Genomic DNA, 27,214 nt, shown 5'->3' with positions numbered 1-27,214 from the left:
TTTCTAAGTGTTATTATAGCTTAGTCATATGTGTTGGATATATTTTACTTAGATATACCCTGAGAACTGAAAAAAAAACTGTAAAAATAATTAGCCTGCTTTCAGTAACCACATTGTTTGGTGCTAGTATTGATATTGTTATTCTGAGACCATGGAATGTGCATTGTGGGAGAAATCAAATGTGTAAATATCTTGGTATCTGAGATTTTGCATCATGGTTTAAAGGAAATATAAAAGATTAATATGGTTAAGTAAAAACTGGTCCTGAATTTGAGTTGGAAGTTTCATAATGAACTTATAATGGACTTTCTCTCTTAAAAAAATACATATTTCCTACCTCCATCCATTGAAAAGATATAAATGACCAGCTCATTAGTAATGAGTATTCTAATATGTAGATTTTAGTTTCTAAGTATCTTTTCTCACTAAAAGAAATTATAGCTCCATGGAGAAATGGTTTGTTCCAGATTAGGGAGAAGAAAAGATCTTAAAATATCTTTTCATATAAAAAATTGAGGACACTACCAAAAACTGCCAGGGTCATGTCAAAAGGCCATAGGACCCAACCCAAATAAGTTGGGTCGATGATGGCACATTTTGAACTTTGATAAAAATAATAACTGCCATGAATTTAAATATATCCAATATGTTTATAGTGCTACTCAAAACAACAACAATTATTTTGAAAGCAATGAGAAAAGGAAAAGTGCCAGGCGTTTAGCCTGCCTGTCTTTTACAGTCTGTGCCTCAGAGTAACCAAATAGTTGATCAGGAGGCAGGTTTTCTTTTCATAAGTATTCCAGCTAACAAATAAAGAAGGGATGATGCAATATTTTTACAATCCCTAATAGACTAATGCATTAAGGCAATCATAATCAACTGGAAACAAGTATCACAAAGAGGGAGAGCATCGACCATTATGAATCTCCTAGTGAAAGTACACGCCACTTTTGAAGTAGTCTTGCCAAGACTAAACTTGAATCTGATTGCACCTATAGACCCAACTACCAACTTACAGAAAACTCAAGGGACAGAGGAATATGTGAAATGTATTATGCAAATGCAATCAGCAAAACTAGACTAGAAATTCTACTGGACAAATGACCTGGATTCTTCAATGATGACTCTTTACACACAAACACATATAAATGCACATGTACATGTAGGTATAGATTGATGTATATAGATAGATAAGTAGGTTGGTAGGTGGATGGATGGATGGAGAGATAGATAGATAGATAGATAGATAGATAGATAGATAGATAGATAGATAGATAGATAGATAGATAGATGATAAAAAGAGACTTAAGCACTGATAATACCAAACATTAGTGAGGAAATGCAGCAGCCTGAAATTTCATACATTGCTGCTGGGAATGTAAAATGATAAAACCACTTTGGAAAGGTTTCTTATAAAGTTACTCTTTGACCAAATAATTCCACTCCTAGAAATTTATACCAGAGAAATGAAAACATATACAAAAACACACATGTAAGAATGCTCATAGCAGTTTTATTCTTAAGAACCAAAACTTGAATTAACCAAATAGCCATCAAAATGAGAAATAATTAGTATATTGTAGTAGTGACAGCTACCAAAAAAAAAAAAAAAAAAACTAATCTAACAATGTGGGCGGCTCTTAGAGTTATGCTGAGAAAAAGAAGCTGGAGATAAAAGAGAGTAAGTTTCTAAAAAATAGAGTAAGTTTCTAAAACAGGCACTAATCTAAGGTAAAAACAACAACAATAATACATCAGAACTGTGATTACCTTTGATGGGGTAAGAGGCACAAGAGAACCTTAGGGCGAGATGAAATGCCCTATGTCATGGCAGGGATGTGGGTTATACTGACACATCATTTGCCAGAATTGTGGAGCTAAGGTTTACACATTTAAAGTAAGTACATTTTACCTCAAAAACAAAATGTAAAAAAAATAAGTGAGCAGGGATGGGGGAGGTGGTGAACATATAGATGAGACAAAAATGACAGAACGTTGATAGTTGTTGAAACTAAGTGCTGAGTATGTACATGATTCTGTTTGTTGTGTGTATGTTTGAAATTTCCATAACAAAATTTTTAAAAAGAGAGACTTAAGAAACCTGTTGACCTATGTTTTGTATATTCTTTTTTATTTTTTATTTTTGGATTTTAATTCAAATAAACTACCTAGATATTTAAGTATATTTTAAAAATTGGGGGCTATTTTTAGGTGTAAAAATGGTATGGTAGTGACATTAAAAAAATAATCTCCTCTTTTTAAAAGACACACATGGAAATGCAGATGAATTTATATGGCATCTGGGATTTGATTTAAAATAAACTAGGAAGTAGGGTCGGGTGGAGGTAGGAATAAAGCAAGGTTGATCATTAGTTGAAAACTATTGAAGCTGGGTAATGGGTGTATTAGGTCCACTATACAATCTCTCTGATTTTGTAAACTTTGAAAATATCCATAATAAAAAGATTTTTAAAACAATGGATATTTTAAAAACTCCTCTAAATTGAAACAGTCTAGCCTGGCTAAATCTAGACAAAAAGATAAAACTATATTTATGTTAATATGTGATGCTGATTTTATCTGAGAAGAGACGAGGTGGGAGGCAGGAATCTGAGCTGGTAACACAAGAAGGGGGCCAGTGGTGACTCTGGTTGGAAGACTGGGAGCTTTGTACAGTAACCCCGTGGGGTGGGGTTGTGAGGAAACTGATCTCTGAGAGGTGACTGTGGAGGCAGGACAGGCAAAAGGGGAGGCGGGATGATTAAGGCAGGATGTGAAATAGTATGGGTGAATTATTTGAGAAAACATTAACGCAGCACCAATTGGGGAGAGCTAGTGCTGTGGAATCTAGCCTCAGAAAGGCAGAACTCTAATTGGCAAACCCCAGGATTCCTGTATTCAAGTCCACACAGAGAACAAAAATTGAGGAGTTTAGGGGATAGATTTCTACTTTAGATATCCAGGTAACTTAGAGAACGAGAGAAATCTAACAAGGAAGGAATGAATTAATTATAGGGGACACTGAGCTAGCTGGGGACTGAAATAGGGAGAAACAAACTGAGTATCATGATCCTGTGGTCTCATAACATACCAAATTTAAACAGTTAGGACCCTAAACCCTCTCCACATTCTAACCTACTCTCCAGTATTTCCTGATGGAATAATAAGAGTTTCTGTATTACCCTATAGAGATGGTAATACATAGCAATCGGTATGTCCCTTTTTTCACTTAAACACCATGAAGTTGTATTGCAGAAAGCCAGGCATGTTCTTGGAATTATTGGCATGAAGTTTATGAAAAGAGAAATCTTTTCATAATCTAGGTAGTTATGGCAAGATGTTAGAAATAGTTTTTAAAAATGAGTGAAGAATAGGTGCCTACATTATGGCAGACTGTGCTAACTGGAACCACCTTTTCTGATTTTAACACATCGATATGTGTTAATAGTATTAATATAATAACAAGAACAATGAAATGCACAGCTGAGCTCTAAAGAAAGAGAAATCCCGGTTGCCAGAAAAAAATGTTGGGATGGGGGGGCTCAAACCCAAAGACCTGAAAGTAGATCCTCGGGCTGGGGGCCAGGTTTTCCACGCTCATATGGGAGTCATGCCCTTGTACACCGCGCTGGACTTCCATCTGGGACGCTGCTAATGCCAGCACGTCCAAGAGCTGCATAGTCAGTGAAAGGGAGCTAGAAACACTTGGCCTATCAGCCTGGATAAGCAGCAAGGACTTTTTTTTTTTTAATCTTCCCTGAGCAAAAAATTGTGTGGGTAGAAATCTAACCCTAAGCATGATTGGTGGTTATAAGATCGGAATTCACACTGTCTTTGTGGTAATAGATTCCCAGGCTGAGAAACAAACAGAAAAACTAGTCTATGTGAGTGGCTAAGCTGAAGTGTTGAGCGCCTGCTTCCCATGAACAATTTCCTGGGTTCCATTTCTGAGTGGGAGGAAATATTCACTATGTCTGATACTGATAAGAGATATATAAAGAATTCCTACAAATCAATTAAAAAAAAGACAACATGATAGAAAATGAGACAAAAGACTGAAACAGATCCTTCACAAAAAAAAGATTTCCAAATGACTAATATTTTACTAAAAGGTGCTTAATTTCATTAATCATCAGGGAAATGCAAATAAAAACCATAACAGGATATTACACACTCACTTTAATTATTATTCTAATAACTAAAATGAATATGACAGAAAATAATAAGGATTGGTGAGGATGTGAACATATAAATAAACATTGAATGTAATAAAACGATGATGATGACTGATTTTTAGGTGGCTAAAATTTAAAATTACTAGAAAACAATAATATGGAAGGTAGGACAGGCACGGTTTGATCAGAATCTTTCTAAATTCCTTGTATTGTTTGGGAGTTACTTAAAAATACTGATTTAGACTTTATTAAAGCAAATGAACCCCGTGAAAAATCTAAGGGTAACCACTGAAACAGTGGATATAGAATGTATGACTACCAAATCATTCCTATTATTAAAATTTTATTGTGATAACATAGATACAACATAAAACTTCCCATTTTCAGGTATACAATTCAGGAATGTTAATTACATTCACAGTGTTGTGCTACATCACCACCATCTATTACCAGAACATTTCCATCACTACAAACTCTGCACCTGTTACAGACCATTCTTAACAGGAGTGCCATTTGCATTTTAGGTGAGACATTTCTTTCTAATGGAGTAATCCTGGCACCTGCCAATGAAATGCCAATAGCAGTCCTTTGTCACTGTGAAGACCAAAAATGCCCTCCTACGTTTCCAAATACTCCCCAGGATTGGTGCAAAGCCTAATTGAAAACCATATTAGAAGAATGACAGATGAATAGAGAGCAGAAAAGGGGTGGTGGAGACAAAGCAAGAGTCACACCTTTATTTAATAAACTCTTTGGTTTAGAATATATCACAATTTATTTAAAGGACACACATTTCCCATCTGTATTATCCTAAAAATTTTTTGTTTTGAAAAGAAAATCCCATTCCATATATACGGTAAGCCATAGGTACATTTTACCACCCTTTTCCCATGGGACAGTCTGAAAAACTGGACTGAATAGAACCTTATAGACATACATACCTCAAATGATGTAATAAAAAATGGAATAGCTCAAAGATCGAGAATCATAAATTATTTAATCACATTCTTTAAAAATACACTGGTTTGAATCCATAAATCTTTTCTTTTTATTTATTTATTTATTTATCCCCCCCACCCCCACCCCAGTTGTCTCTTCTCTGTGTCCATTTGCTGCGTGTTCTTCTTTGTCTACTTCTGTTGTTGTCAGCAGCAGGGGAATCTGTGTTTCTTTTTGTTGCGTCATCGTGCTGTGTCAGCTCTCCGTGTGTGCGGTGCCATTCCTGCGCAGGCTGAACTTTCTTTCACGCTGGGTGGCTCTCCTTGCGCGTGGGGCTCCCCCACATGGGGGACACCCCTGTGTGGCAGGGCACTCTTTGCGCTCATCAGCACTGTGCGTGGGCCAGCAGCACATGGGTCAAGGAGGCCTGGGGTTTGAACTGCAGACCTCCCATGTGGTAGGCGGTTGCCCTATCTACTAGGCCAAATCTGCTTCCCCATAAAGCTTTTCAACACCACATAATTTCTTGGTTAGGCACACAACTAATAGTTACTTTTCATTCTTCTATTAGATTTTTTTATCTTAGTAAGGAAATAAAAGTATTTGATAAAACAGTATTTTTAAATTTAACAAGTATTTTCATTTCCTTTCACTATAAATATTGCAATAACCCAAAAGAAACTGCTTCAGAAAAAATCACTAGTGACCTAATTGCCAAATGCAATGCTTTCTTCAAACCTCATCCAATTTCCCCCATTTAAAAATGTTCTCTTCCTTTGGATTCCATGATAATGCATAATGGTTTTCCTCCTACTTCTCTGACTGCTTCCTTCTATCCCTTCCTGGATGATTCTTCCTCTGGCCAGTCCCCAGTGTTGGTATTCCTCAGAATTCTTCCTTGGAGCTAAAAGATCAAGCTCTGAGGTCAGGCAACTTGGATTTGAATTCTGGGTCAATCTACTCTTTTGTAATCGAGTAATATCAGGCTTCTAACCCTTAGTTTCTTGAACTGTTAAAAGGGACTTAGTATTTACCTTTTAGGGTTGAGGCGAGGTTTAAGAGAGAGAACAGTTAGCAGGATGCTTGGCACAAGTAAGAGCTTAATAGTGTAATATAATATTACTTCTACACACTCTCCTTGGGTGATCTTATCTGCTCCTTTGGACTCAGCAATCTGATAACTACTAAATATTTATCTCAAGTCTACTAGATATCATCACATGGATTTCTCACATGCACTTCAAGCTCAGCTGTCCAAAACGAAATTCATTTTCCCTCTCTACAAAGTCACTTCTTCTCCAGAGTTCATTATATCAATAGGTAACTCCAAAATACAGTGCATAGTTACACACTCAGAAACCTCAAAATTCACCCTTCCTCCTCTTTCCCTCATCTCCCATACCTGATCAACATTTAAGTCCTGCTCATTCTACCTCTTAAATATCTTTGGTATCAGACCCCTCTATATTCCCCACAGCTACTGCCTATTGCCTTAGTTTGTCTATCATCAACTCTCACCTGAATTATCACCTACTCTGTTAACAAATCACTCTTAACAAGTATGATTATATCACACCTTTGTTTAAAATTCAACAGTTTCTCTTTGCCAAACTCCTTGACATGGCTTACAAGGTCTTCTGTGATCTGATCCCCAAAATTTTCCCTAGCTTCATCATTTAGGGGCCCATGTCACATCCTATATTCTGGCCATCCTGAACTGCAAGTATTTCCCTAAATTGACCCTACTATTTTATTCGTCCAATGTCTTTTCTTATATTGCAGGCATTGCTGAAATATCCTTGCTCACCTGGTAAGCATCTACCTTTTTTTTTTCAGGTCTCAGCTCAACTATCAGATCCTATGAGTTTTTTTCTGATTGCATTCCCGTCTAAAATTGATGATTCCCTTTTCTATATTCCCACTATTACCTGAATATACTTCTAGAAAAGTACCTGTAAAATTTCATAGCACTTGTCTATTCACTAATCTGTTCACTAGATTATAAGCTTTTTGAGGGTTGGGATCATGACTAATCTTTGTATTCATAGCCTAGTACTAGTATGAACTCAGTATTTGATAAAAGAAAGAATGCATGAAGCTTGATCTGCACACTATGTGTTTAGTCCATGAGAGAATCAATCAGTTTTAGGGATGGAAACACAATCTAAGTCTTCTCTTAATGAGTTTTCCACTGCTCTCATTAAGCAGTATTTTTTAAAGTTCTAAAGTAACTGCTTGTGTACATGCTGGTTACACTAATACTGAGAATATATAGGCTGCATTCTTTGATATATAAGCATCTTCCTTTAAAACATTAAAATCTTAACTAGCTTGTTTTTGACATTTTCCAAATATATCTAAAATGTCAGAGCCAGCAGTTGGGGCCTACAAATCTTTTGAGTGAAAGCCCAAGCCTTCAAATTGTGTGCCAGTTACAGCTTTAAAATAGGAACATGTTCCATGTTAACTATGAGCTATTTGGAACCTTTAAGGACATTAGGGGAGAATAATTTTATTTGGGGGAAGAATATTGAAAGGCAGGAGTTCTGAGAGATAGCCTATTTATCTGAATACTAGAACAAACACACACATCACACACACATTTTATTTTCAAATCTAAGAAGTTCAGGAAGAGTCCAATATGTAGTCTAGGGACCAAATTTGAATTTCATGATCCCAAAGGGAAGTCTGCCTCGAAATTTTAGCAAAAAATATCTTTTAGCACTCATGTACTAACAGAATATAACGATTTGCCAGTTGAAAATATTAGAATTTTGGGCTTAACATGAAAAACTGTGTTCGTTTGTCACAGATGAAACATTTGCAATGAAAGGAGAAAATTAAGTCTGCAAGGGTCTCTTCAAATTATAGGAAAAGATCGGGGTTTCAAATTTCCTCTGCATCATTTACAAGCAAATTAGATTTTTTGCATATTTTGCAAAAAGGCATAAATATTATGATTTTTCTTATGCTCATATCCCAAATACTGTTTTCATGTTTTTTGGGGGAGACAGTAGAAAGAGAACTTTAGTTGATTTTCATCTAGTCAAATGGTGGAGGACACTTGTTGAAATTTACTATGCAACCTCCCCAGATCAAAAACATTTAAGAATTGAAGAGATTCAAAACATCTAATTTATTAGTCCCCCAGGATTCATTTTCTTACTAAAATGACTAGATTATACCAAATTTGAAACTGCAGAGAAGCAACAAAGAGATAGGTCCTTCAGTTCTATATTTAGGTATTAAACTAGACATGTAGAGCAAATGATAATTAGAGCACACTCATTTTCCATGATTGAAAGCTTTGCAGATTTTGAAGAACTATTCAAAACTGTATGATTGAGGTAAAAATTACAATTTAAAAAAGACATTTACAGATTTTCATATATAAATGAATGCCACCTTGATTTTTTTCCACCTGGCATTGGAGTAAAAATTCCAACATATGTCTAAATTGTGGTGCATCTATCCTAATATCATAGCTGAGTTTCAAGGTAATATACTATATATATATATATATATATATGTATGTATATAATACATATATAGAGAGAGAGTGAGACTGAGTATTTCTTGTATGCCAAGGATTGTGAATTGTCATTGGAATTTTAGCAACAAATATATGAACCCCAGAATTACGTGTAAGTTGCTGACAATGTGGGGAAATTCTGGACAATATGTGGGTCTAGCGATTCTGAGAAATACAACTCTTTCATGAGACCATAATAGACTTCTGGCTGTTCTGATTAGGTTCAGCAGTACATAACACAGAACACAAAATACTGATGCCTTTAAACAAGATGGAAGTTTATTTCTCTCCCATGAAAAGGAGTCAGGAGGTAGAAAGTCCAGGGCTGGTATGTCAGCTCCATGGTCATTAAGGAGGCATTTTATCTCCACTGTTGACTTATTAGCTATACCGGTTTATTTTTAAGGGCACTTTGAAGATTTAGAATATGTATTTATAACATCACAATTTACCTTCAAATTATAGTACTTTATGTATAAGATCTTTCTAACAATATGCTTCCACTTCCCCTGCCATCCTTTGAGTTGTTATCAATGACTCTACTTCTACATATATTATGAACCATACAATAGAGTGTTATTTTTTCTTTGAATAGTCAATTATATATATTTTTAAATTAAAATGAAAGGGAAAATATTTTATACTTATTCATATATTTACCATTTTTGGCTCTCTTTGTTCTTAAGTAGAAATCCAAGTTTTTATGTGATGATGTTTTTCTTATGCTGAAGAAGTTGTTTTAACATTTCTTGTAGTGTAGTTCTGCTGGAGATGTTGTCTCAGCAATTGTTTTCCTTAGCCTTCACTTTTTTTCTTTTTTTTAAGTGGAAATGTTTTATTTTTAAAGAAACTTTAGATTACATAAAAGTAACATTGGAAATATAGGGGATTCCCACATACCCCACTGCCTCTCCTTCCCCTAATTTTCCCCATTAACAACATCTTTTGTTAGTACATTTGTTACAATTGATACATTTGTTACAATTGATAAACATTTGTTACAATTGATGAACACATATTGAAGCATTGCTACTAACCATGTCTGTAGTTTACATTACAGTTTACACTTTGCACAGCACAATTTTATAGGTTTTGACAAAATGTGTAATGGCCTGTATCCATCATTGTAATGTTATGCAGAACAATTCCAATGTTCCCAAAATGCCCCATGTTACATTTATTCTTCCCTATTCCTCCCCTCAGAACCTCTGGCGACCACTGCCTTTATATCAATGTTACAAGTTCCCCATTACTAGAATAATAACAAGTCTACAGTTGCATTCCCCCATTTTGTTTGTTCATTCCTCAGTCTTGAGGACTTTGGGATGGTGATGACTACTCTGCTTTCAATTGAGAGGGAACCAATGGATGGAACTGTCTTACTTGTAGTTATTGATACTGTCTGTGTTTTGGGATGGGCATTGTCCATCATCATCCTTTCCTTAATTGTTCTGGACAAATCCAATGAACTGGAAAGTGAGCATTACAACACTGCTGAGATTCAGGGCTCAACCGGCATATGAACAGACTGAAGAGTTAAGTCTCTGGGACATATATCTAAAGAGCATAGTGCTAATTATAGATTCAAATAAAAGGGGCATAAGAGTCATGTGTAGGAAAATATGAGTCTAACTCTGTTACATTTGGGAACATATATTCCAAGGTCCACTGACAGAGTGCCAAATTCCTGAGATTGTCTGCCCTACTTATAGTGTCTAGATGTCTCTAGGGCCCTCAGGATCTCCCCTGCTTGGGGCAATGTTTATTGTGGCAGTAATGAGATCCTCCTGAGATGTGCATAAGTGTAACCTCTGGAATGACCTTTCAACTCACTTGAAATCTCTTAGCCATAAAAATTCATTCGTATTTACTATTTCCCTCTTTTGGTCAAGATCTTTTTCCAAATGCATCACTAGTTGGTGCTTGGTAAGAATCCCACAGTGCCAGGGAGGCTCATCCTTGGGAGTTATGTCCTACTCCAGTGGGCAAGGTGGTGAGTTCACATGCTGAGTTTGGCTTAGAGAGATAGCCTTCACTTTTGAAAAGTGTTTTCTCTGGATATGTGACAGACTATGTGACAGACTTTTAAAATTTTTTATTTCAGCACTTTAAAAATGCCTTTTCACTGTCTTCTGACCTGCATAGTTTTTGATGAGAAGTTTACTGATCTCAGTCACTATTCCTCTGTACATCATATGCCTCTTTTCCTCTGGCTGCTTTTAAAATTTTCTCCTTCTCATAGGTTTTCAACATTTTGAAATCATTTGCATTGAATGTGTGAATTTGTGTGAGTGTGCATATTTATCCTTGAATGGGTAATTGACTTTGGATCTGTGAGTTTATAATTTTTACCAACTATGAAAATATTTTCAGCCATATTACTTCAAGCAATTTTTCTATCACCTCCTCTCACCCTTCTCTCACCTGGAATTCCAGTTACCAATAAATTAGGACACTTGATATTATCCCACAGATCACCAAAGCTCTGTCCTTTTCTTTCTTTTTCAGTTTTTTTTCTTTGTATGCCTTATTTTGGCTAGATTTTATTGCTATTTCTTTAAGTTTACTCGTTTTTTTCTTATGCGTGTCTAGTCTTCTGTTAATCTACCTGTCAAATGAGGGGCTCGTTGGGGTAAGTACAACGGAGATCGACTCATTCCGGAGACGGGTTCATGATGCACATCTGCTTTATTCAGGAAGTTGCAGTGTTTATATAGTGGTTTGGCTTACCAGGCATAGCTGATAGGTGGAGGGCTTATAGGAGGAGGGTGAGGCGGGGCTGGAGACATTTGGCTCAGCGCTGGTGCACCATCTTTTGGGTGTGCCCAAAAGTGTGTGGACTAGAGAATGTATTCATCTAGTTGCTCACAACACAGCCAGGCTGAATGTTTCTGCCGCTCTACATACATCTCTCCCCTTGTTATTAATTAGAGCCAATTGTACTAATTTTATTTTAGTTCTTTAGTTTTTTTGGGATAAAGCTTGAAGGCTTTTGTTGATACATCAATAGATAATACATATGACAACAATTAAGATTTTTATTATAAGCCATAGCAGAAGGTTGGGAGGTGATAGGAGGGACTGCACGCACTCTAGCATTGCAGCTAGTAAAGAGGTGTTTACTCTAGATCTACCCAGTGAAATTTTTGTTTCAGATCCAGAAATTCCATTTTTTAAATCTTTAATTTCTCTCTGTATGTTTAGGAGTTCATATATGCCTTTGGCATTGGAGCATATTTATAAAAACTATATTAATGTTGTTGGCTGCTAATTCTATCATGACTGTCATTCCTGCCTTTTCTTCTGTTGACTCACTTTTCTCCTATTTATGGATCACATTTTCCTGTTTTTATCTATATCTAATAATTTTTTATTAGATACAAGGCATTAGAAATTTGACCTTGTTGAGTGCTTGATTTTGTTGTATTCCTTTAAAAAGTACTATAGGGAAGCGGATTTGGCTCAATGGATAGAGCATCTGCCTACCACATGGGAGGTCCAAGGTTCAAACCCAGGGCCTCCTGATCCATGTGATGAGCTGGCCCACACACAGTGCTGATGTGCGCAAGGAGTACCCTGCCATGCATGGGTATCCCCACACAGGGGAGCCCCACACGCAAGGAGTGCACCCCGTAAGAAGGGCTGCCCAGCGCAAAAAAAGTGCAGCCTGCCAAGGGTGGTGCCGCACACACGGAGAGCTGATGCAGCAAGATGATGCAACAAAAAGAGACAGATTCCTGGTGCTGCTGACAAGAATACAAGTGGGCACAGAAGAACACAAAGCAAATGGACACACAGAGCAGACAACTGGGGGGGTGGCAGGGAAGGGGAGAGAATTAAAAAAAATAAATCTTTAAACTTGAAAATAAAAAAAATAAAAAATAAAAAGTACTATTTTTTTCTTGATAGGTACTACTTGTGAATTAGTTTGATCCATGTGAGGCTTCTTTTTAAAGTCCTTTATGATGGGTTTAGAATAGCCCTTATTTGAAGATAATTTTGCCTCATTCCCTCCCTACCCTTCCCCCGATGGCTCCTTCATCTGTTTGCTCATTGTTTTTGCTTGTTGTTTGTGCTCGTTGTCTGCTAGTTGTTTTTTTCCTTTGGGAGCCATCAGGAACCAAACCCAGGGCCTCCCATGTAGGAGGCAGGTACTCAATTGCTTGAGCCATATCCACACCCCTGCCTCATTTCTAAGGTTTGCCCTCTCCTGAATGCCCCACCTAATCAATAAGATCTCTTCACTCTGGCTGGATTTCCAGCCCCATAAGGACTCCCCTATGATTGTTCTTTCCTTGGAAGTTATTTTTGTCCAGTCAAAGACTCAAGGGAACCTCTCTGCAGATTTCTGTAACTTTTCCACATAACTCATTCTTTTCTGGAACTCTATTCTATTAATGATAGCCACTTTAGCTTCCTTAACCTCCTCTATCTACTCAACCCAGCAAGGCTTTTGGGTTCAAGGTTTCCTATTCTGCCTGGTAGTCTGGAAATTGCTCCTGATAGAACATCTGTGTGGATGTTAGGGTTCATCTAATTTGTTTCCCTTATATGAGGGACTACAGTCCTATACCACCTGTTCCCTAATGTCTGAAGATTATTCCCTATGTTTTGTTCATTTATTTACTTGTTTATGGCAGATTGGTAACTCCAGATCCTGTTACTCTCTTAGGGCTAGAAATATATATATTTTATATATATTTTAATCATATATGTTTGAATAGCTAACAAGCTGTACTTTAGCAAATGTGATTCTGCCTTCTGTCTGTACCACTCTTCTGAAAAAATTCTCACTGAGGCCAGGAGTTACCACCTTAACTACTAGATCATGGGATAGTATCGTAGGGGAGGGACTGTGGTAACCCAGGAAGCAAGGTGATATTCAGAGAGAGGCTTGGAGCAGCTTATATTAACCAATAGTGATTTCATATGGAAATCTGTAGCTATTTTTCAATGGGTGTGGCCTTACTGATGTCTGCTAGCTGAATGAGTCATGCTCCTAATTCTCCTGATACTTTCTAAGCATTTTCATGATCTTCCTGCCCATTTCCTGAGTGTAGGTGTTCCCCAGGTGCTATTATTGACTTCTCTTCTTCTGTGTATACTCTCCCTCACCCATTCTCATAATTTCAACTACGATTTCTATGTTAGTATATTAGTTATATCTTCTATCCTGATCTTTCCTCTTTCTAGAGCCTTATAGTCATATATAGCCCACTCTACTTCTCCACCTAGATGTTCCAGAGTCATCTTAAACTCAACATACCCAAGGTGAACTCATCAAATTTCCCCTCCAAACCTGTTCCTTCTGTTGTCTTCAACTTAGTGAATGGCATCACTAGCTCATAATCACAGAAACCAGAATTCTGGAAGCCATCCTTGATTCCTTTGTTGTAGATATTATGGTCCTTTCCTCAGCATCTGTTCTTCTTTGTCTGGGTAGTCTTCTCAGTTCTCACTGGGATATCCAAACCTCCTCATCACAGTCCATGTGCTTTTGGAGGAGGCAACTCCTTTGGTGCAAAGGGCAGGGCATTTTTATTAGTCCTAAAATAATAAGCCTAACACCATCCCCTGGCCACCTTTTTAAGTTTATGCATGGACATGTAACTCAAGTCTTGCGGCTTCTAAGAAATGAGTTTTCTCTTTCTTTCCAAAAGAACTTCTAGAAGTGATTCTTTTGTTATCTTCTTGGATGTGCATGAGGAGCACAGGAGTTGTTGGCAACCGTCAATTGACCACTAGGTTAATACTAGAGAAGAAAAAGCAATGAGACAAGAAAGAAACATAACCTTAATGACATTACTGAGCTGTTGAGTCACACAGCCCTGTAGGCTGTCTTTTCATTGGACTTTCTAGCTAAATGGGTCAATAAATTTCCTTTATTAGCTAAGCTAGTTAGAGTGGGTTTTCAGCTGTTTTCAACCAAAAGCATCATAGCTGATAACTTGTCCTCCATCCTCCATCCCCAAAAACCAATAATGTGTGATTGCCCTCTGTTCTGTCTTTTGGGGCTGCCAGCACCTTAGTTCAGGTCTCTCTCTTTTTTTTTCCTTTAATACTATAACAGGTCACAGTCATGCCATTTTCCATAAAGTGACCTTTCTAAAATGCACTTATTATCAAATTTCATCTCCTTTTTTTATTGAGGTACCAGGGACAATGATTAAACCCAGGACTTTGTATGTAGGAAGCAGGCACTCAACCATTCAAGTTACATCTGCTCCCCTTCATCTGCTTTTAACCCACGTGTGCCTCTCCATTGCTTCCAGGAAAAAGTCCACATTCCTTAACATATTGTACAAGATTCTTCATGACCCGTACTCTCTCCCTTACCTTTTCAGTGTCTCCTCTTGTTATTTCCCCCAACTCCCACTATTTTTACCACCAGAAATGCTGAATTATTAGTGGAAACAAAATACTCTGGTCTCATGCCTTTGGAGCTTTGCACTTGTGTCTCCCCCAGCTTGGAATGCTCTCATCCACATCCCTCTCCCCTCCTTCCCTACCAAAATACACAAATACGTTAATTTCCAGTCATGCTCAAGTCCAAATGTTCTTTGAAGCATTTTCTGAACTTGACAAGTCTGAGGTAATTTTGTATATAAAGCACTTGGTCAGCTTGCCTATTATAGTGCTTATCACACTGATTCTGTAAGAACCTTGCAACCAAGGAATATTTCTTTTATATTCTCATATCTCTATTTCTGGGGCCTAACAAAGAGACTGGAATATAGTAGAGGCTCAATAAGTGTTTTTCAAAGGAGTGAGTAGGTGATCTGCAGACATAAACATCTTGAGACTCTATGTGAAAACCTTGACTTTTCCCAGTTGAGTGTTTCTGATTTCTAAGCATTGCTCTTTTCCTCCAGAGTGTGGGGCTTTAGGGGATTTAGGTAGAGAAGGAAGACAAAAGAGCTTGGGACAGGTTGCCCTTAGCCCTCTGGAGATCCAGTAATGTGTCCTGTCTTTCAGTACTGAACTCTACTACCTAGTCAGACCTTGGTGTCCAGTAAGGGATGTAGACTTAGCTGACCAGTCCAGCAACATATTCCTACATTGGTTCAGACTTCTCTTATTGCCAAATGAAAGTTTGTCAATATAAATATGGTTGTCAATTTTCAACTTTCCACTTACCTTTTGAATTTATAGGTACTTTAGAAAATTCGTATTTCTTAAAAACTGTAGGCCTAAACGAACCAATTGGGATTATTTTGCACTATCAAGTAAAATATAGCGATTTTAACCCTGAACTTCACCTTTGCTGGCCTTAAAGTTAAATGTGTCTAATTAAAGAAATTATGGGATTTTGTGAGTGGAGATATGCCTAACAGTTTTGTAACCTAATGTCAAATTACTGGAAGCAACTGCATGTCTACAAATCTTCGGTAAAGAAATCTGAATTTAAGAAAGTGGGTTTGCTTGAGAGAACCCAGGAAAGGAACATTTGTGCTTCAGGAAAATCGAAATACCTGGAGGTAGTTAGATTTCACTGGACACCTTAGAGTGGTGAGGCTACGAGTTGGGGGTGGAGCTAAGTGGGATGGACTGCCTAAGGGCGGGATCCCCAACAGTACCATAATACAAGACCGGCGTTGTTCAGGCCACCGCAGCGCTGAACGTGCTCTCTTCTTTAGTGTGTCGGTGACCATGGTAACGGGGAGGGGGCCACGAGCCTCTCCCCCGAGCATGCGCAGTGCAGAGCGAGCCGGGAACAGTCGGCAACAACGCATCCTTTTTTCTTCAGTCGGAGAACTACAACTCCCAAGATCCTTCTCGGTTCGCGTCACCGCCTCCCGCTGTGGCCCTGCCCTGTCCCCTCCTTCTGGCCCCGCCCTCCCACTAGTCCCCGCCCCTCCTTCCTAGTGTGTGTCAGTGACCCAGAGGCGGTGTGAGGCGGAGGGGACCGTCGGGGGGCGCCGCCGCCGCCGCCGCCGCCTCCACCAGCAGCACCATCCCTGCCGCGCGGCTGGATCTGCCTTGAGCCCTGCGGGAGCGCGCCACAAAGCGGCCTTCGCGCTTCTCCCTCCGCCCGCGGCTCCTCAGCGCTCGGCTCCTTGGTCAACTTCCCCTCGCCGAGCTTGGCCGGCTGGCGAGGAAAGCGGCGGTGGAGGCACGCCGGGCGGTCTCCTCGCGCTCCATACACCCACACCCACACACTTCACCCCCTCGCCCCGGGTCTCGGGGGCCGCTCTGAGGTTCAGAGCACCAACAATTGCCCGGTGAGTGTGGCGGTGGAGGGAACGGTGCGCCGCGGGAGGGGCCGGCGGGGAGTGCGGGGAGGGCGGGCGCGCAACTTCCTCGGCAGCTTCCCCCGGCTTGGGCCGGCTCTCCCGCCCGCCGCGCGCCTCTGCGCGGGGAGGCGGCTGGGAACCGAGTTTGCGGCGGCTCCATCCCGCGCTCTCGCAGGAGGAAGCGCCTTTGTCAGCCGCCGGCCCGGCGCGCCCTCCCCCACCGCCGGGGCGCGGGGCGCGCGGCGGCCGAGTCAGAGTCCCGGCGCCCCCGGCCGCGCTCTCCTGCTGCCTGAGGGCAGCGTGGCGGAAAAGAGAAACAAAGGGAGCGGTGGGTTTTTCTTTTGTTTGGGCGAATCTGGTAACTTCTTTCTCCTCCCTTACATAACGCAGCTTCCAAGTTAGTCATTCTTTTTATTGTTATGATGACTGTCATCATCTCTGCGCGTCTCTCGCATCTTCTTTCATCTGTGGATCTCAGAGCATTTTTTAAACACTAATTAATTACATCTCCGGGGCCCCTATGAAACAACTTACTAAGCCCGTTTCCGTAAGTGGGTAAACTGAGGCCCGGAAGAGCTAATTGATGAATACGCTTGGTCTGCTACCGCGCATCTGAGGTGTCTGAGGATCTGAAAACATTTATGAGTAATAACTCGTTCTCAAATGCCCCGTGGAGAAGTTAAAGATGCTCATTTTACTTACAGGTTAGCAGAAGTCTAAAAATAGCCTGGCTAATTGTTAGGTAGTTCATACAATAATTCTTTTTAACTGAGTGTTTTGAATCTTAAAACCTCAAAGGACTTCTTGAAAAATGCTAAGAGGTGGAAAATCTTAAACTCATCTCACCATCTGCTTTTATTTTTATACGTGTAGGATTCTTAAGAGGCAAGAAGAGTGATGATGCGGGAGGCAGAGATATTTAGACGTACACTTAACAGGTTTTAATCACTTCACACAAGGAAATGTCTTCATTTTAAAGCACCAACAACCTTCCCATGGTTTAGTCATTAAATAGTGTGCCAACGAATACTATTGAACTCGTTCTGGATAAGGTGCTGATTGTGGTAAAGACTGAAGTTTTAAGTATATTAAAAGGTTATCTTGTTTATTTTGGTTCAAAGGCTGTTGTTTATCTGCAAAATGTTTTGTTTTTATTTTCATAGCAGACGATCTTTCGTTTCAGAATTGGTATTGTCTTTTTCTCCATTGAATATGTATTAGTTCTATAATTGAGAAATGTTTTTTTTTCACTTTTCATAGTATTGTGAATTCAAAAAGTTTTAAATTGTGGAGAAGGTTCACTTTCTTCAGTTTTGTTTCAATTCACAATTTTTTGTTTATAGCATACAGAGAAACTGTTTTCCCAGAGTCATCAGATTTACATCCTTCAAAACATTGTTCTTACTGTACACATACAGCATATGAATACTCTATGCTTTTTATTCATGCCAACAACTCTTCTGGAGTAAAATAGTTAACTCCGAGGGCAAGTTCATTTGTTTTGGAAACAACAAAACTAGAAGGTATAACAACTAGGAATCAACCATCATTTCAGCTAGTTATTGCTGAGATGAATAATGACCAGAACTTTAGTAATAGTACTTTTTCATTTATCCTAAATTCTTCTTGAAATTAATTTTGTATTGCATAGTTGCCCCCAGATTTCAGATTTTGGTGGTTGCATCAGAAAATGAAAGGAAGACATTTGTTATTTTGATATTTTTTCCCCCAAGTCTCTAACTTGTTCCCTTTCTCTTGTATGTTAAAAGAGATCATGAGTTTAAAACAGTCGGAAATGAAAACGGTTAAATTTGTGTGGAAAGTTGCATGTAGGAAGTGATTATAATGCCTCATCTAATACATTTATAGCAAATGTCACCTATGTTTTTATCAGAAAGGTAGAAATACTGTAATATAATAGTAATGGTATTTATTGATTTGAAAAAAGTGAACTGAAATTGTGCCTTAGCAGTTTTTTGGAGGGGGTGGTGATCTATGTTTCCTTTAAAATTGGCAATTAAGTGACCTTACAGTTGGTTGTGTTGAAATTTTTCTATAGCATTTACAAGCCACATTTACTGGAGGCATTTGTACTTTAAGGAAGGTATTAACACAGTGTCTCTGCTCTGTCCATGGAGTCCAAAGGCGAAGTCTGGAGTCCCCTGGCGAAGTCTGACCTTAAAGGTTTTCTAATTTCTCTGTGACCTCTTAAATGACTGACAAGTACTGGGTGGGGAAGTGGGCCTAGTACTGTTGAATGCTACTGAGGTGGGTTTCAAGGGGAAGCCTAAGTATGTTTCCATTTCACTGTTCCAGCTTCCTTTCAGGTTATCAAACTGTTACTTTTATATTAAGAGTTTGTCCTTTCAATGCACACTTTCCTGTGGTTGTCCAGCAGTCAGGAGATAAGGACTACAGTAGTTCTGTTTTGTGAACAAACTTCAGACAGAAGTTTCTGTAGCTGATAAAAGATTTTAAGCCAAAAGACTTAGAATTGAAAACTATCTTTCAGACATATATACATCTTATCATGCCATAGCAATCTGGACCTAATCTAGTATTAAGTCAAAAAGATTTATGTGGATTATTTTATTACGTTCATTTAACTGTACTACATTAAAATTTCACAGTGACAGATAATGGCACTGAGATTGTTCTAGGAGTTTTTGTGTGTTTTTTTTTTGAAAAATGTTATTCCAAAAGTTCCATTTATGTCTTTTAATCAAAGATAATAGAAAATATGAGTCAGAGTAAAGAGGGAGGAAAATCAACACAGAAAATCTGATGATGTTTTTGAAGAATACAAAATTAAAGATTCTTGGCAGCATTTATATATATAAGGGACAGAATTCTAGTTTGTCTATGAACAGTGAATTCCTTTTAGCACTTTCTGTTTATAGATTTCTAGCCATCTTTTCCAGATTCCCCTCTAAATATATCACAGAGGAGAAGTACATAGAAGTCATTCTTTCAAGGGATTTGGGTTTGGAGAGGTTTTTTTTGGTTGTTTTCTTTTACACTTGTGGTGATGGTGGGAGTTACTATTGTTTTTCTTTAAGGTTGACCTCTACCAGAGAACTACTCCCAGACTAATGTGAGGGAGCCTCAAGACAAATACTGATCATTGAAAGATTTGAATATGATTTCAAGTTCTGCCACTAGGTTTTCTTTATGTTATCTTGATAGATAAACTTCTTCGAATATTTTTCCTTCTACAGGCTGTAAATAATTGCCTAACACAGTACACTTACTAGGTTCTAAATAATTTTTTGTTGTTGTTGCTCAGTGAATTTACAAGTAATAAGAGAAAGCACAAAATTCTTGAGTTAACTATCATGGATTTTTTTTTTTCTTTTTAAAAGAAATAAGTAATCTAAACATGAACATCTCACTAGGTCCTTTCAGTTAGCATAGCAACCTTCAGAAATAAACTTAGAGAAAAGAGCTTCATTAGATAATTTAATAGAAATTAATTGAATTGATTCTAGTAAGATCTGTTTTTAAGGCTCTTTATTGTGCAAGATGTTTTAGATTCTTTTTTGCCACAATAAACTCCAATTCAGAGAACAGTTTTACATAGTGTTCCTTGTATCACTTCTTTAAATAATCTCAGAATACCATTTACAGAAAAATGTGTGTTGCTGGTGCCTATAAAATCCAAACATCTATCATCATTCCCCATTTAATCTTGAACATTCATGTAGTTAAAAAATTTTTTTTTTATTCAACACTCATGTAATTTACTTCCTTGTCAAAGAATTTATTGTAATTTTAATTTTATAAAGAAATCTCTTGGGGTATTGCTAATTCTAAATATATGTAGCACCCTCAGTTTCCTAGAATCTTCTGCAATTCTTTTTTCATTATTTTCTTGGTTACAGTTTGCCTTTTCCTCTTAATTGTCTAAAATAAGCTAAGAGATGTTTAAACATACTTGACAAGAAATACAGTCAGTAGTTCATCATGCTAAATTTCAACATACAAGGTGCATTGTAATGTTTGGAGACAGAAGTCCACTATTTTGTTTTTTGTTTGTTTGTTTTGGCAGAGGCTAAAGCAGGGATAGCAAATAGATTGCACCATAGGTACCAAATCTGATTTGTTTAGCCTAGAGTGCTATGTTTAGAAAACTGGGAGGCCTTGTTCAGGCTCAGCGGGAAAGAGTGCTGTGATTAGTCATTTTTGTTGTTGGGTGGGCAGTGGGCCTTTGGCATAGTGCCAAATGTTCATTCCGTATTTAGTACCTTGTACATATCAGGTACTGGTCTAGGTGCTAATATCATACAGACTGAAATTTCTGCCTTCATGGTGCTTGCATTCAAAAACAAAACACCGACAATAAACAAAATAAGTGAAATATTTCATGTGTTAATGGCAAATAACCTGGTTTGTTCCAGTAAGAAATAGTAAGAATAGGAGGGAAGAGATAAGATTAAAAGAGATTTAACAAGTGTATCAACCAAATGCATAGTATAGACCCTAATTAGATTGGATTTGAGCAAACTAACTGTAAGAAGATATTTATGAGAAAATTGGGGAAATTCAGACTTTGGATGTTTCATGAAAAGAAATTGTACTTTTTTTTGAGGTGGGTTTTTAGAAGAGTTCTTACCTTTTAGGGATATATAATGAAATATTTATGAATTAAAATGATACAATACGATATCTGGATTTTTATTTTAAAAGAATTTGGAGGGTAGAGGAGTATAGATAAATAAGACTGGCCATATAGAAAAAAATCGCTACACTATATTCTCTCTGCTTTTGTGTGTGTTTGAGGTTTTCCATAATAAACAGTTTTACACACACACACAGAAAAATAAAGGGGGGAAGAGGGAATATGTTTGATGTGGGTATGGGGTAGGGGGAAAATACAGTTTTAAAGGGTAGTAATAAAAGACCTGATAGAGATGGCATTAGATGTTTGAGTAAATACCTGAAGGAGTTTGAGGGAGCAAACATTGCAGGTAATATCGGAGTAAAATATTCCAGGCAGAGGGAACAGCAAGTACAGTGGGCCTGAGGTGGGAACATGCCTAGAATGCAAAACTACAAGGAGACTAAGGTAGCTGAATTAGAGTAAGTGAGGAAGAGTAGAGGGGATAAAGTCAGAAAAGTGAAGGAAGGGTAGGGAAGACCAGATACTGTAGGGCCTTGTTGTCTATCCTTGCTTTAATTTTATACACTTATTTATTTATTTTATACACTTATCTAAAATAAGTGTTCTACTTTCGAGTAGTCACCCTGGAAGTTATAACTTATTCTAACAACAGTATCATTACTCAAAATATTTTTGGAACTTTTTCTTTTTACTTGCCTTCTAAGCCAATTAAGAACCACACACAGGAGAGCAGACTTGGCCCAATGGATAGGGAGTCTGCCTACCACATGGGAGGTCCGCGGTTCAAACCCCAGGCCTGGTTGACCTGTGTGGAGCTGACCCTGTGCAGTGCTGATGCGTGCAAGGAGTGCCCTGCCATGCAGGGGTGTCCCCCGTGTAGGGGAGCCCTATGCGCAAGGAGTGCGCTCCGTAAGGAGAGCCACCCAGCCCAAAAGAAAGTGCAGCCTGCCCAAGAATGGCACCACGCACACGGAGAGCTAACACAGCAAGATGACGCAACAAAAAGAAACACGATTCTGGATGCCGCTCATAAGGATAGAAGTGGTCACAGAAGAACTTGCAGCGAATGGATACAGAGAGCAGACAACTGGGCGGGGAGGAGGGGGAGAGAAATAAATAAAAAAAGTCTTTAAAAAAAAAAAAAAAGAACCACATATGAAAATAGCTTATTACTTTATATTTGCTCCTTGTTTTTAAGGGATTAGGAGGTAATAGCCATATGATAACTCATTTTATTTATCAGATATGACTCAAAGGATTTTGACAAAAATAATAACTTAAGTCTCTTTCTGAACTTCAGATTCACTCTGAGAAGACAGTTAATGTTTCTAAAAATCACATCCACCCATGGACTAAAGAGGAGTTTTAATAATGTTCTGGGCAATTGTAGCATCATTTGGAATAATGGTATAACCCCTCAGAGTGAGTTATATAGAAGAGATTGCACACATTTGGTTAACCAGTACAAAACCTTGTATATTTCTTAGTACTTAAGTACTCAAAACAGTCATTGTAAATAAGTTTCATTTATATCATGCATTCAAGACAGAAGATATGGTATTTATATTTTATTGAAATTGTATAATTTCTTATGCTGCAGCATGCATTTAGTGAACTGAAAGGCTGTAACATGTTTAGTATTAGAGATGAATCTGGCTCTCAAGTATTCTCCTTGTATTTATGCTTTATTTCTCAGTTTGGTGGTATCCATAACATGCATATTTCCCATAAAGAAATGTTACCTTTATTATTAAAACTGTAGAAAAGTTGGTTTTTATCCAAATGTTTGAAAGCCACAAAACCACATAAATATGGATCTTTTCATTTTTTTAATCTTCTACTTTTAAACAATATACATGTAGAGATAACTAGTTTTGATATGATTAGTACACTAATTCTTTATAGAAATAAATTTTCCAGCCTGAAAACCGGACTTGTTTCAATGATTTTTCTTTACCGATACCATTGAATAAAGAAAACCATTCTTTTATTTAATTATATGTAATTGGGCATACAGTGTTTTCATTTGTATTGTTAACTAATGATATGTAGAAGTTAATGAGATTAAGTAGAGTTTGTGAACTTTAATTTGTAAATTGCATAGTGATGACTAAGAATGTAAGTATATAACTTTATAAGGGATACTTTGAGCTTCCTATTTTAAACTTTTTCTATAAATTGTTTAGAATCTAGTTCTTCAGTCCACTCAGTCTTTACCCTTTGGTATAGATATAGCCACACCTTTTTTTTTCAAATACTGCACATACTATCAGGATGAGCTGCTAAGCCAGACTACTTGTTTTAAAGACTAGCTCATGGGAAACGGACTTTGGCCCAGTGGTTAGGGCGTCCGTCTACCACATGGGAGGTCCGCGGTTCAAACCCCCGGCCTCCTTGACCCGTGTGGAGCTGGCCATGCGCGGTGCTGATGCGCGCAAGGAGTGCCGTGCCATGCAAGGGTGTCCCCCGCGTGCGGGAGCCCCACGCGCAAGGAGTGCGCCCTGTAAGGAGAGCCGCCCAGCGTGAAAAGAAAGTGCAGCCTGCCCAGGAATGGCGCCGCCCACACTTCCCGTGCCGCTGACAACAACAGAAGCGGACAAAGAAACAAGACGCAGCAAATAGACACCAAGAACAGACAACCAGAGGAGGGGGGAAATTAAATAAATAAATAAATCTTTTAAAAAAAAAAATAAATAAATAAAGACTAGCTCATTAGCATGGAGCACAGAACCCATGTTTAATTCCTGGGCTTTCCATTAAATCAGAAAGTCTTTAACAAACTATCTTTGGTTCATCTATAAAATAAAAGTGGCAGTAGTTTTTCAAAAAGGACTTTGAAATTCTGTTATGATGGTGACCATACTGAAGTGTGGCTCATTTTAAAAATAGTTTACAGTTTGTTGATTTGATTGGTGGTGAGATTATGAATATGACTTTCATTTCCATTTTTGTGGAGTAAATAACTCATGATGGAGGAGGAAGAGAAAGAGGGTAATGGGAGGGAGCAAGGGAAGGAAGGAAAGAAAAAAATGGACTCTTAAAAAATCATATTATGACTCTGCATAATTCTTGTATCCATGATGTAAGATCTACTTAAGTAATACTAGAATAGGGCTGTATTCTCCCTAAGTTTCTGTGACCTAATCTACTTAAGAACCCATAACCTAATGAGTTAAGGCTCAAATTTATAAATAGAGAATGGTAATAATATTATAGCTTCCGCTTAAAAGAAGTTGCTTGCAAAAGGGACCTCTTATATTTCATGTTCACTTAAATGTTATGGTCATGTGTGGTGATTTGGAACTCTGTGTACCCCAGAAAACCATGTTCTTAAAGCTAATGGGTGAAAGCCTATTGTAAGTAGGGCCTTTGATTAGGTTACTTCAGTTAAGACATGACCCAGGGGGGTCTTAATCCTCTTACTGGAGTCCTTTATAAACAAGATGAATACAGAAAGAAAGCCAGGGAAGCAAGAAGCGGAAAGCAACAAAACCCAGAAGAGAAGGGTGAGACAAGCAGATACCGCCATGTACCTTGCCATGAAACGGGGGAGTCCAGGGTTGCTGGCAGCCAGTCTTAGCTGATAGTGCCTTGATTTGGACATTTTCTCAGCCCTAAATCTGTAAGCTTATAAACTAATAAATCCCCATTGTTAAACGTGAACTCATTTTATAGTATCTGCTTTTGGCAGCCTAGTGAACAGAGACACCATGATAAAACTCATATTATTTTGAAATTAATAGTAATAATAAATATTAACAATAATTAGTAATTATTTGAAAGTTCAGTCTGTTGCTTAATCTCTGTTGATTTTTGCAGCATAGGTGTTCCAGTTTATTCTTTTCAGCTTGTGCATTGCAAGATACTGATAATTCCATGTCTCTGCTTCTCTCATTTCAAATCTCTTCATGAGTCTGGCTCTAGATCTCTTTATTATTCATTACTAGCTTTAGTCATGCCCTTTACTGCCCCCTCCCTTTTGTGGCTTTTTGCAGTGCTGTCTGCTTTCTGTGTCCATTTGCTATACTTCTGTGTTTTCTGTGTCTGTTTATTTTTATTTCCCTTCCCCCCCTTGTGACTTGCTTGCTGTCTGCTCTCTCTGTGTCCATTCGCTGCGGGCTCTTCTGTATTCTCGCTTGTCTTCCTTCTTTTGTTGTGTCTCCTTGCTAAATCGGTGCTCCACGGTGCTCCACGGCGTCTGCGGGCCGGTGGGTGCTCTGCAGCCTGCGGGCGAACCTGCCTTCACAAGGAGGTCCCGGGACACAAACGGAGGGCCTCCATATGGTAGGAGCTCATCTGATTGAGCCACAGTCGTTTTCCATGCCCTTTACTTTTCCAGTGTTTTTCATTTTTCATTTTTATATTTATTAAGTGATCTTGGAATGAATTAAGGCAGGAGTTCTTAACCTTTTTTGTTTCACGGACCCATTTGCCAGTTAGGTGAAAACCACAGACCCCTTACTAAGTCCACCCTATACTTTGTATTATTTAATAAATATATCCCTACCTGCACCAACACATCACCACACAAATAATGGTTTTTTGAATTTCAGTTCAAGCTCATAGAACCCTTTTTAAGAACCCCTGAATTATGGCTTTAAATAAGTAATACGTTCATGACAACTGCTCTACTTATATTTCCTTTTTGTGCTTCATCTACTGTTTTAGTTTTCCGAAGAGGTGCCAATGCAAAGTACCAGAAATGGGGTGATTTTTATAAAGGATTTATTTTGGGTAAAAGCTTATAGTTCCAAGGCTGTGAAAAGTCTAAACCAAGGCACCATCAGAGATGCTTTCTCACCAAAGTCAGCCACTGTTGATTGATCCTAGCGTGTTGCCACGTGGTGAAGCAAGATGGCCACCAATCTCTGCCTAAGTCTCTCCTTTCCCTCCAGGTTCATTATCTCCTCTTGAGCTGCTCTGTAGTCCCAGCCTCTTGGGTGCTTTGTGCTTAAGGAGTCCTCTCTCTCACACTGCAGAATCAAATATGCTGGCTCCCTTTTCCTGTTTCTGAGTCAGTCTCTCTCTGTGTTTTCATTTATATCAGATCCAGCAAGGGGGAGGAAACTCAACCTGAGTCAGGCCTTAAATAGTCCAATCAAAAGCCCTAAAGCTATCTTACCAAGTAATCCAATGAAAGCTTTTTAACTGAATTTAATGCAATCAAAGGGTATCACACCCAGAGGAGTAGCTTAGTTTACAAATAATCTTTCTCTTTTTGGGATTTAAAATATTCTCAAACTGCCACACCTACTATCTTTTCTTTATCTTTCTTTGCCCTTTTTAATGTGATTTCTGGTATATTCTATCAACTAGGCAGTAAGAGATAACTATTTGACCTGTAGGATGATTATTTTGAACTGAATAATGTAGGAACCAGTAATAAATTACTTGATTTGAAAGACTCCTGAATTCATCCTACCTCTATCCAAAATTTATGCCTAAACAAGTGAAGTTTGATAGTAGAATTAAGAGCCTACCAGAATTTCAAAAGCTATTTTCAGCACTTGGTGTTCATTGTTGTCTTTTCAGAAATTGTCATATAACTGGGACTTCATCATAACTGTAATAATAGTTAATCAAAAACAACAAACCTTAAGGGGAAAATGTTCCTGGACTTCTGTTGCACTTTTGATAAGACAGGATAAAAAGATAAGTAATGTGGTGAGGAACGTATATAACTTCTTTCTTGCATAGGAATGAATTATGACAT

The 27,214-nt window shown here is 38.2% G+C and overlaps 1 protein-coding gene across 2 annotated transcripts in view; it reads left to right on the top strand.

Moving 5' to 3' along the window:
- The first annotated feature begins 16,479 nt into the window (after positions 1-16,479).
- PELI1 (pellino E3 ubiquitin protein ligase 1) overlaps positions 16,480-27,214 on the top strand; it is a 61,228-nt gene continuing 50,493 nt past the window's right edge. The window contains exon 1 of one of the 2 annotated variants that reach the window (XM_058278672.2): positions 16,480-16,868. The gene's annotated coding sequence lies outside the window, so the exon portion shown is untranslated. The remainder of the gene's footprint in view (positions 16,869-27,214) is intronic. The other variant, XM_058278673.2, reaches the window with a different exon arrangement.

The sequence above is a fragment of the Dasypus novemcinctus genome, chromosome 17 (genome assembly GCF_030445035.2).
Source record: "Dasypus novemcinctus isolate mDasNov1 chromosome 17, mDasNov1.1.hap2, whole genome shotgun sequence".
Classification (NCBI taxonomy): domain Eukaryota; kingdom Metazoa; phylum Chordata; class Mammalia; order Cingulata; family Dasypodidae; genus Dasypus; species Dasypus novemcinctus.
This window is presented reverse-complemented; position numbering and strand designations above follow the sequence as displayed.